Source organism: Paroedura picta, chromosome 16, assembly GCF_049243985.1.
Source record: "Paroedura picta isolate Pp20150507F chromosome 16, Ppicta_v3.0, whole genome shotgun sequence".
Classification (NCBI taxonomy): Eukaryota; Metazoa; Chordata; class Lepidosauria; order Squamata; family Gekkonidae; genus Paroedura; species Paroedura picta.
The window spans coordinates 29406120-29415600 of NC_135384.1; the positions used below are offsets into that span (position 1 = coordinate 29406120).

Sequence of the window (9481 nt, forward strand, 5' to 3'; positions counted from 1 at the left end):
ACAGCACTATCAGGGCCGTGACTGGCCCAAGGTCCCCCAGCTGGCTGCGTGTGGAGGAGGAGGGAATCATTAGTCCAGGGGCACCTTTAAAACCAGCCAAGTGTAATGCGAGGCACAAGTTTCCATTACTAAATTTTGCACCTCGGCCATAAAGGTGCGCAGCACCCGTTCAAGTTAAGGAAGTGCTGCGGTTTCGTTCAGGTTTTAGATTGCGAACTGGAATAACGGAGTTAATCTATATGGACACCATTTGTTTGGGTTTAATTTGGGGCGAGGGGGGGGGTAGTGAAGGAAATACATAATCCACGCCTGATCTTGAAGGGAGGGGAAGACCCAAAGAAACGCAGGTACGCCTTGGAGCCCCGCAGTGCCTGTGGCCAGCTGCTTTGGAAGAAGAAAACCCATGGGTGAATCCTGTGTCCTTCCTTAATGCCTGTCTGTCAGACACAAAAGGCTTTGCCGCAGCCCAAGACAGTCACGCCGCTGAGAGCTGCCAGGCGACGTAGGAGAATAAGCAGGGAGCTAAACGCATGGGGCCAAGCTGCAGACGAGGATGCCCTGCAGCCGTCCCGTGTTCTGCTTTGGCTTGCAATTCTGGATCTGCCTTTGACGGCATAGCGTGGCCGTCCATCCTCTCTCCTCTCTCATCCTTTTAGCCAGTTTTATCCTGTGTCGGCCCTTCTTTCTCCCTCCCCATCTGGGCGGTGGTAGAGAGACGGCAGAATGGTGTGGTCTAATCTTCTCACGTCTCGGAAGGGAAAGCAGCGTTGGTTCTCGGCTGGAAGACTCAAGCACCCAATCAGGAGCCTGAGATCCTAGCTGGGGAATTGTAAGAACAGCCAATGGGGAACAAGGATTACTGCTGTCCTGGAACCAATGAAAAACCGGAGTTAACGGCCAATGAGAGGTCTCCGCTTAGGACCAATGAGGTTACTGGGCAGAGAGATCCTTTTGTTCCTTATGAGTTTATGAGTTGGGGCTTCTGGTGTGGTTTTCACAGTTCAGTTTGGCCTCTTGCAGCATTGTGCTGAGATCACACCCGGCTTTTACGGTCAGTTCCCGCATGGGTATGTGGTCCCCGATTGAGGGATTTTTCAGTTGCCAGGAAAAACACTACAAAGTGGTTCTTTATGGGGAGGAGGGATTTGCACACTTTCAAGAACGCAGGCTGGGGTGGGGGGGAGCCAAATTAGCATGTTTATTTAAGATCCGAGTCAAAAGGAGAGAGGATGAGTAATTCAAGGTCAATAAGGGTTGCTTGAGTTGAGATCTTTAGAAGCATTGAAATCCACAGGGGAAAAACCAAGGAGGGGAAGGGAGCCAGGTCTACCACTGCGAAGGCAGAGCAACCGAGGCAGACTGGCAGATTTAGGATTCCACAGAGTTAGTGTTTCCCCCCCCCCCTGCCCATGTTCACAAGGAACTTTGGAAGCCGGCAGAAACTGGGGCTTCTTTTCCAAAATGTGCACACTGTTTCTATGTTCTCATGGCTTTAGCAACAAACTGAGCGGTGGGACAGCAGAGGGGGGAAAGCTGTCACTTTTGCGTTCTCAGATTTGCACGACGCCGAGGAGTCAAAGAGTGCAAACTCTGAATCGTGCATTTGCTATTTCTCTGCGGACTTCCAACGTGTGGCGTGGAGTTCAGCTTTTAATGAGAGGCCCCCTCTGCGAGCGCTTGTGGGTGCGAGCCCAGCCGCGCATGCCTAGGAAGGCACATGGCAGTGCTCAGAGCAGCCCAATTAATTCTGATTAGCTCTACCACACCCCTTTGCTCTTGGGAGGGGAGGCACAGAGCAGTTATCCAATTCCCCACGCAACCCGAAGGCTTCCTCCGAAAACGAATTTCTTTCCTAAAAATGATAAGTTCTCTAGGCCGGCAAAGTGGAGCAAATGGGTCTTTTGAAATCCCTTTTTTTTTTTTAAACCCCTCTTGTTTAAGATAAATTAAATAAGAATAATTGTCTGCCTCTTCTAAAACAATTTTTTTGTGTGTGCGTGTGGGTCTTTATCTGCTGCCACAGTAAGTAAAACTGCAGGTCATAAACGGCTAATTGATTTCTGTACATGGATTAAATTTGAAGCACTTTACACGAGCAATGGGAGAAAAATAAGGAGGTCACAGGGGCTGCACGGCATTGCGAGAGAGACAAAGAAATTGATTTGAAAATCGATGCTTTGCGAAATGATTAAATGTTCCTCTTGCCAGAATGGACCTAAATGAGTCTCGGAGGTTCTTGCAGAGATGAATTAATTAGAGGACTCTACAGATGCCGGTGGGACGTCGTGTTCCCCGCTCCGACTTGTTCTTCTAGCCGACTGCATTGACAAGGAAGGGAGAGGCATGGGGGGAGAGGGGCCCGGAGGAGGCGGAGGGGAAGGGAAAATCCGATACGCAGCCGCCTGCGTCTGGCGAAGAAATGCGATGATCCTGCCCCCTTTTTTTGGAAACTGGTCCTCTGGTTCTGAATCCCTCTGTGGCCTTTTGCAACGCGGCAGGAGCTGGGCAATGCTTGTTTTTTGCAGCTGAGGTGGGAAACCATGGTGCCTGGAAGACCGAGGGGGATCAACCTCTCCTTTCACACCGTTGTGACGCTGGCCCACATCCAGTCCCAGACAGTTGCTAACGGTACAAATGTAACAGGGAAGGAGGGGAAACTTGACTGCAGAGGGAAGACGATGTTGAAATCACTGTCGCATGCATGATCAGCAGCTTATGAAGAATATCCTGGTGGGAGCATGAGAGAAGATTCGTAGTTAGCATATTTAGATCAGGAACTTCCAGGTGTCATTCAGATAATCTCCTCCTGCTCAATTGGAGACTTCCTGTTCCTTTGAGCTCACTTCCTCTCTGCGTTCCCTCCGCAACAGTTAGACGGTTAGATGGCTAGGACTCTCTCGCTTCGCTTTCTGTACAAAGCTTGCTTCCCTTCTTAATAAAGCTGTTTTATTCTTTCACGCATCTTGGTGCTTTGGTCCTCTATGCATATTCAGGGTCTGCCAACAGGGTTCTTCTGGGCTCAGCGTGAACGTCCAGGCTGCAAAAGAAGAGGGAGAGTTTTTGATAGGCCTTAAGAAGAAGAAACAGGAAATGGCATTTTCCTGCAACATTTAGCACAACAACCTACTTACTGAGGGCAATGACCTGATCTGGAAGGGAGAATGCAGAGCTACTTGCTGGAGATGGGGCTCTGGCATGCCATTAGAGACCCCTGCCATAGCGGCATGGACCCCCGTGAGAACAAAAGAGACCAGAACGGAACAAAATCTTGTTTTCATCATCGCAAGTTGTTCAGTCGGGGAATTGGTTTCATTTTGATATTAATCATATGGTAATTAAGAAACACCTCTTCATCATAATTGTAACTAATGACGGCGTCCAATGTTAACACAACAGGACAAAGGAGGTTTCGGCTTCTGGCTCGAATGTCCTCTGGCAGGCGAAGAAGCATCGATAACCGGGGGAGAAGGGGGGGGACTCACCAGACCTGCGACTTGGTTACCCAAAGATGCTTCCGTCCCTTCCGAATCCTCCCCGGTTTCTTTCCCCTCCTTTTCATCTCCTTTTATTGGAAAGAATCACATTTATTTGCCAAGTGTGAAGCCGAAACTGTCACATCTAATGAGGTATTTGGAGGAAGGCGTATGAGCAAGCAGTGTGGGTTGAGGGGGGGAGAGAGAGCGGGGTTCATAGATACGGAGCTGGGATCATCTAGGTTTTTAAAAAGGAGGTGGGGAAGTGAAGGAATTGGGCCCTGGGTTGCCCCAGACACCCACAGGCAGATGGCCTGTCTGGGGCAGAGGGTAGGGGTGCCAGCCTCCAGGTGGGGCCTGGGGATCAGTTTCCCTGGAGAGGGAGGGCTCTATCACATGACTCCCCATTGAAGCTCCCTCCCCAAACCCCACCCCCAAAGTCTCCAGGTTTTTCTCAACCTGAAACTGGCAACCACGGTCAAAGAGCCAACTTGGTGGTGTGGTTGGGAGCGTGGACTTCTAATCTGGCGAGCCGGGTTTGATTCCCCGCTCCTCCACATGCAGCCAGCCGGGTGACCTTGGGCTCACCACAACACTGATAAAAATGCTCTGACCGGGCAGTGATATCAGCGCTCTCTCAGCCTCCCCTCCCTCAAAGGGAGTCTGTTGTGGGGAGAGGAAAGGGAAGGCGACTGTAATCCGCTTTGAGACTCCTACAGGTAGAGAAAAGTGGCATAAAAGAACCAACTCTTCTTCTTCTTTTGTAGCCCCTCTTTCTGCCAACCATTATCCCCATTTTACAGACCGAAAGAGCCGTCTGAGGCCACCCGTTCGTGGCCGATGAGCAACCTCTGACCCAGGGCCCTCCTCCATCACCCTTCTGGCCCTGAGACCAGCAGGCCCTCGTTCCTGGCCAGACTTCTGCTCTCTTCGCACCCCCTGGACCCACATCCCGCAGCAGGAGGGGGGAGAAAGATGCAGGGGGTCTGCAGAGCCGGCGAGTAGCACCCAGCGCCGTTTCAGAAGGCCACATGTCCTCATGACGTTGTCACTCCGCAGACAGCCAGCGAGGCTGCTTGTGTCTTCATTTCATTCTGCAGCTTTGTTTCCCCGCCGGGCACCTGTCATTCCTTATCGATGGCCAATGATATGGCGGACAAAGGGACAGGCTGGACTGAGTCACTGCCAAAGGCTCCCTCCCGGCTTCCGAGCCGAGCCACGCTGTCTCCTCTCCCAGATGGGTCTGTGTTTCTCTTTCTGTTAACCGTTTAGCGGCCTCCTCCCACTCCACAAACTCCCGCTCTGCCTTGGCATTGCACCCTTCCCTGCTGCACCCTGGACGAGGGCTAAGCCCTCCGGAGAGGCTGGGACTGCAAGCCCGCCTGGGGAAAGATTCTCTTCCTTCTCCTCCAGGAAAAACCGACAGTGATGCTGGATAACTCTGGGAATCACCCAAAGCTTTCTCGAAGTGTTCCTAAGTCACTTTGGGATTTCTTCGATTGATTGATTGATTGATTGATTGATTGATTGATTGATTGATTGATTGATTGATTGAGTTCTATACCGCCATTCTCCAATGGTCTCGCGGCGGTTTCCAACAAGTAAGTACAATAAAACCCATAAAACATCCCGTAAAAACAATTACAAATTATCACAATTAGACAGCTGGCAAGTCAGTCCTAGAGGTGCCCTACCCCTCACTCCCCCCCCCTTCATTCAGCCCAAGGGTCAGCTCTCTTATAGTAGGAATGATCTAACCATCATGGAGGGGGGACCCACCAATGAAAACACCCAGATGCCTCCCGGGCCTCGACCATAAGCCTGGCGGAAGAGCTCCGTCTTGCAGGCCCTGCAGAAAGCTGGCAACTTCTAGTAGTGAAAAGCGAGGTCTTCCAAACCTGCTCTTCTTGGTTAAAGAGTGGTGAACTCTCACCTGGAGGGTGCCCCCCTGCCTCTCTTAGGTACCTGTGATTCTATCCTTGGGAGGTTGTCTCCCCCCCCTCCCCCACCAGTATATAAGTGGCTTCTAAACAGACAAATCGAGAATTTAGGTAGCTGGGTCATCTGATTCTTCTTCCGCCAAGGTGGAAATGGCATGCTTCCCAAATTATCACCATTTAAGGCCACCTCCCTGTTTTTCAGTGGATCTTGACGGAAGCGGGGGATGAACCGTTCAATCAACCTTGGCTATGGGTTATCCACCAGGTTTTCCAGCTGTGATTCAGGCATTGCTCTCAGATAGAAATTGGCCCAGAATTCATTGGAAGCTGGCGCGTGGGCTTGGCATTCAGATGAAAGCAAGAGACTCTCCCGTGGGAGGAGAGGGAATCTCTTTGAGAAAGACCCTTAGACGGGGCCACAAAATGTAATTGCTAAGGACAGACTCCAGTAGCTCGGATTTTGAGGACAGCAAATACGGACATCATAAAACCAACAGGGCAGTCTGTTCTGGATTTGGGTGGGTCGTGGACCTTATTGAGGGCACGGCCTGTGTGCTCACCAGCGTCCTGTGGAGCCCCCTTCTCTTGTGCTGTCTCGAGCTATGTAAAGTCTCATTACAGAAGTGCATTCATGCTTGCCTGGTTAAATTCTTTTCTCTCAGCTGTGATGGAAAACTGATTCGCAGGTACAGCCTATGTGGATAAATATTGTAACTGTGGATCTCGTCAGCTTGAGTCCTTAAGACATATTTTTTGGGAGTGTGATAAGTGTGTCCAACTTCAGAAAGAGAGATTAATTCTCCCTCTTCATGGGTTATGTGAGTTTATCATCTCAAAGAAAATTGTCCAGTTTTTCCTTGGAAATGAGCACCGGAAAAACCACCGTAGCAACTGCTAAACATTTGGCTGCAGTTATTAGTTGGAAGGGGCCCTACAGGCCATCTCGTCCAACCCCCTGATCAACCCAAAGCAGCCATGATAAAGATTAAAGAGAGCCAGTTTGGTGTAGTGGTTAGGAGTGCGGACTTCTAATCTGGCAAGCCGGGTTCAATTCTGCGCTCCCCCACATGCAGCCAGCTGGGTGACCTTGGGCTCCCCACAGAAAGGGAAGGCGACTGTAAGCTGCTTTGAACTTCCTTTGGGTAGAGAAAAGCGGCATCTAAGAACCAACTCTTCTTCTTCTTCAGTGATATCAGGGCTCTCTCAGCCTCACCCACCTTACAGGGTGTCTGTTGTGGGGAAAGGAAAGGGAAGGTGACTATAAGCTGCTTTGAGACTCCTTCAGGTAGAAAAAAGCAGCATATAAGAACCAACTCTTCTTCTTCTTCTTCTTCTTCTTCTTCTTCTTCTTCTTCTTCTACTTCTTCCATCCATCCATCCATCCATCCATCCATCCATCCATTAGGTGTAAACAGACCTCTGGGTGTCGGAACGGTTCCCAGCAAGATCTCTTTCTGCTGTGACTCCAACTCTCCCGTTCCTGTGACGTTGAGGGTAATGCTCTCTCAGGCTCTCTGCCTCTGACTGAGGGAGTTCTGCCCTGGGAAAGCTGCTGCCAGAATGAACCTGGCTAAAAGGTACCCCTGGATTTCTGTTTTGTTTTCGCCTCCTGCCTTTGGAAATGGTCAACATTGAAAGGGGACTGTTGACCTGCCTGCACCCAGCACTTTGCAGAGGGGAATGTGTCTGGCGTGACGGACTCAGCTGCCTCGTCGGAGCTGTTGCTCCAGGATATGAGCCTTTCCCTGCAGTTCTTGTCTGACTCTTCTCTCAGCCTGACAGTCCCTGCCGCAAAGAGTCAGCAGCCTGCTGCACCCTGGCTAAAGTTCACGCAGCACACGGTTGTCGTTTTACAAGGCAGTCTGTCTGCTGGAGGCAAAGGAGAAAAGAAACAAAATGGCCAGACAGAGGTTCTTGTTAGGCCATCCAGTTCTATGACACCCATAAGGAATTGTCGAAGGAGTGAGTTCATTAGCAAGTCCATTCGGAAGGGGCTTTCCTCGTGTCTGGGTGGCGTTCATTAGAAAGTCATGAACTCCGCCCACAGACAGGAAAAGTGCCAGTTCATCCCCTGGGAGACTTCCAAATATGAAATAAATGAGATGTGTTACACTGACATACCCTGAGAAGTGAATAAAATGCCCAGCAAGTGTTCAGACACTCCATATTTTGGCATGGAGAGAATCCCATTTTGCCATGTTCTAACTCTGATGAAACATCGGGGACTAAAATGACCAGATTGCATTGGTCACACAGCTCAGAAAACCCACAACAAACAGCCATGAGGATTAGAACTGCCAACCTCCAGTTGGTGCCGGGAGGTCTCAAGATCTTAGAACTGCATAACAACCTGCAATGATGCTCCGGAACCATGGGGACAGTTTTTCGGCAGACTCTTCATCTGTTGAACATCCCGCTGGTGGCTTTTTGCCAGGTTGCTTCACTGTTTTCCTTCCTAACAGTGCAGCCCAACTGGATTTCCTTGCTCTGGGCTCTCTGACAGTGCTTGGAGATCTCCTTGGATTACTACAGATGGTCAGCTAACATCATCTGGAGACAGCGGCTGCTTGGAGAGGTGCTCCCAAATACCTCTGGCTCGATGTCCTTGCTTCTTCCCATCCTGGAGGATCCGTCATGCTGTCCGCTTGGGGAAAGGTGAGCCGAAGAAGAAGAAGAAGAGCTGGCTCTTTTGCACCCTGCTGTTTGCCACCCAAAGAAATCTCAAAGCGGCTGACATTCGCCTTCCCTTCCTCTCCCCAGAACAGACACCCTGTGCGGTAGGTGGAGACCTGAGAGAACTGCTCTGCAAGAACAGCTCTGCGGCTGGCCCAAGGTCACCCAGCTGGCAGCACGAGGAGAAGGAGGAGGAGGAGGAGGAGAGAATCAAGCCCAGTTCTCTCTTAACCATGACGCCAAGCCTGGCAGGAGGTGCCAGGAGATGATTAATCCTTCGGAGGAAGCCATTCGACTTGAGGTGAAGCCAGAGGGCAAAGCCTTTTGCCGCTGCCCTGTCCTGAGACCCCCCTGTCTCCCCCAACCCCCCCCCCCAACTGGCACCTGCAGCCACCTGATTAAGCCTGGCTACCTGCCAATCGATACCCGTCTCCCTTTGGCCAGTCGGTTACCTTGCCAATTAAGCTTCTCTCTCCTCCAGGTGTCGGGCTGTGAAAAGGCCTGCCTGGGGGGGGGGGGGGGCACGGTGCTCTTCCCTCCTCCATACGAGGGAATCTTCAGGGTTTTCAGTCCTGGCTGGCTTTCTCTTGGTCTGGGCAGCTCGGTCTGCATCCAGTTTCACCCTTAGAGGCCAATAAGATTTCCTGGGGAGACCTTTTTGAGAGGCTGCGCTCCCTTTGCGATGGCTTTGACACACAAAAGCTGCTCCCCATTGAAGTTCCTTGGCCCCACGGTACTGCCAGAACCAAAGCCAGACCAGGATGGAGACCCTCCGAAAATGTCGGTCTGAAGCAGCCTATTTCAAGCTCTTGACAGCAGGGGAGCTCCCGAAATAGTTCTCAGGCTTCGAGGAGTGCCAGAACAGGGCCGGAAGTGATGTCAGCCGGCCATGTCTGGGGAGAGGAAGGAGATGGTTTGAGGCAGGTGTCCAGGCTCCGCCCCCTTCCCCAGGTGTGGTCACCACACAAGAACGCTACTTCCACTTGCTAAGTTCCGCAGGGCCTGTAAGATGGAGCTCTTCCCCTGCTTAGCTTCCAATCTGTAATAACCCCCATGAGGGGCCTCCGTGGCTTGCCACCGCCTTTATTAAATCCGTGGGCTCAGTAAGACACGGACACTCAGCTCCAACCACCAAACAGCTTTCCTGGAACCAGAAAATACTGAAGACAGATAACCAGAACTGGGGGACTTGTATACACACCCACGATACCCACCAAGATGCCTGGCTGGCCTCATGACTGAACCATGAGTCTGTCCAGTGACTGACTGCAAGTTGGGAGCCGGTGAGTTCCAGACATGGGTTTAGGATCTCAGTCTCTGTTCCTGAGATCAAGGTCTCCAAATGTCCGCAGGCACAACTGCCTCCCCTGCAGAGCCTTCCTTGGTGGTCTCCCT

General features: G+C 51.3%; 1 long non-coding RNA gene across 1 annotated transcript; it reads right to left on the minus strand.

The window, feature by feature from the left end:
* Nucleotides 1-2137: 2137 nt before the first annotated feature.
* LOC143825770 (uncharacterized) lies at nt 2138-8585 on the minus strand. Its single transcript, XR_013226984.1, has 2 exons — nt 8539-8585; nt 2138-3037 (listed from the first exon to the last, which is right to left on the minus strand). It is a non-coding gene; the product is annotated as an uncharacterized LOC143825770 (long non-coding RNA).
* Nucleotides 8586-9481: the final 896 nt, after the last annotated feature.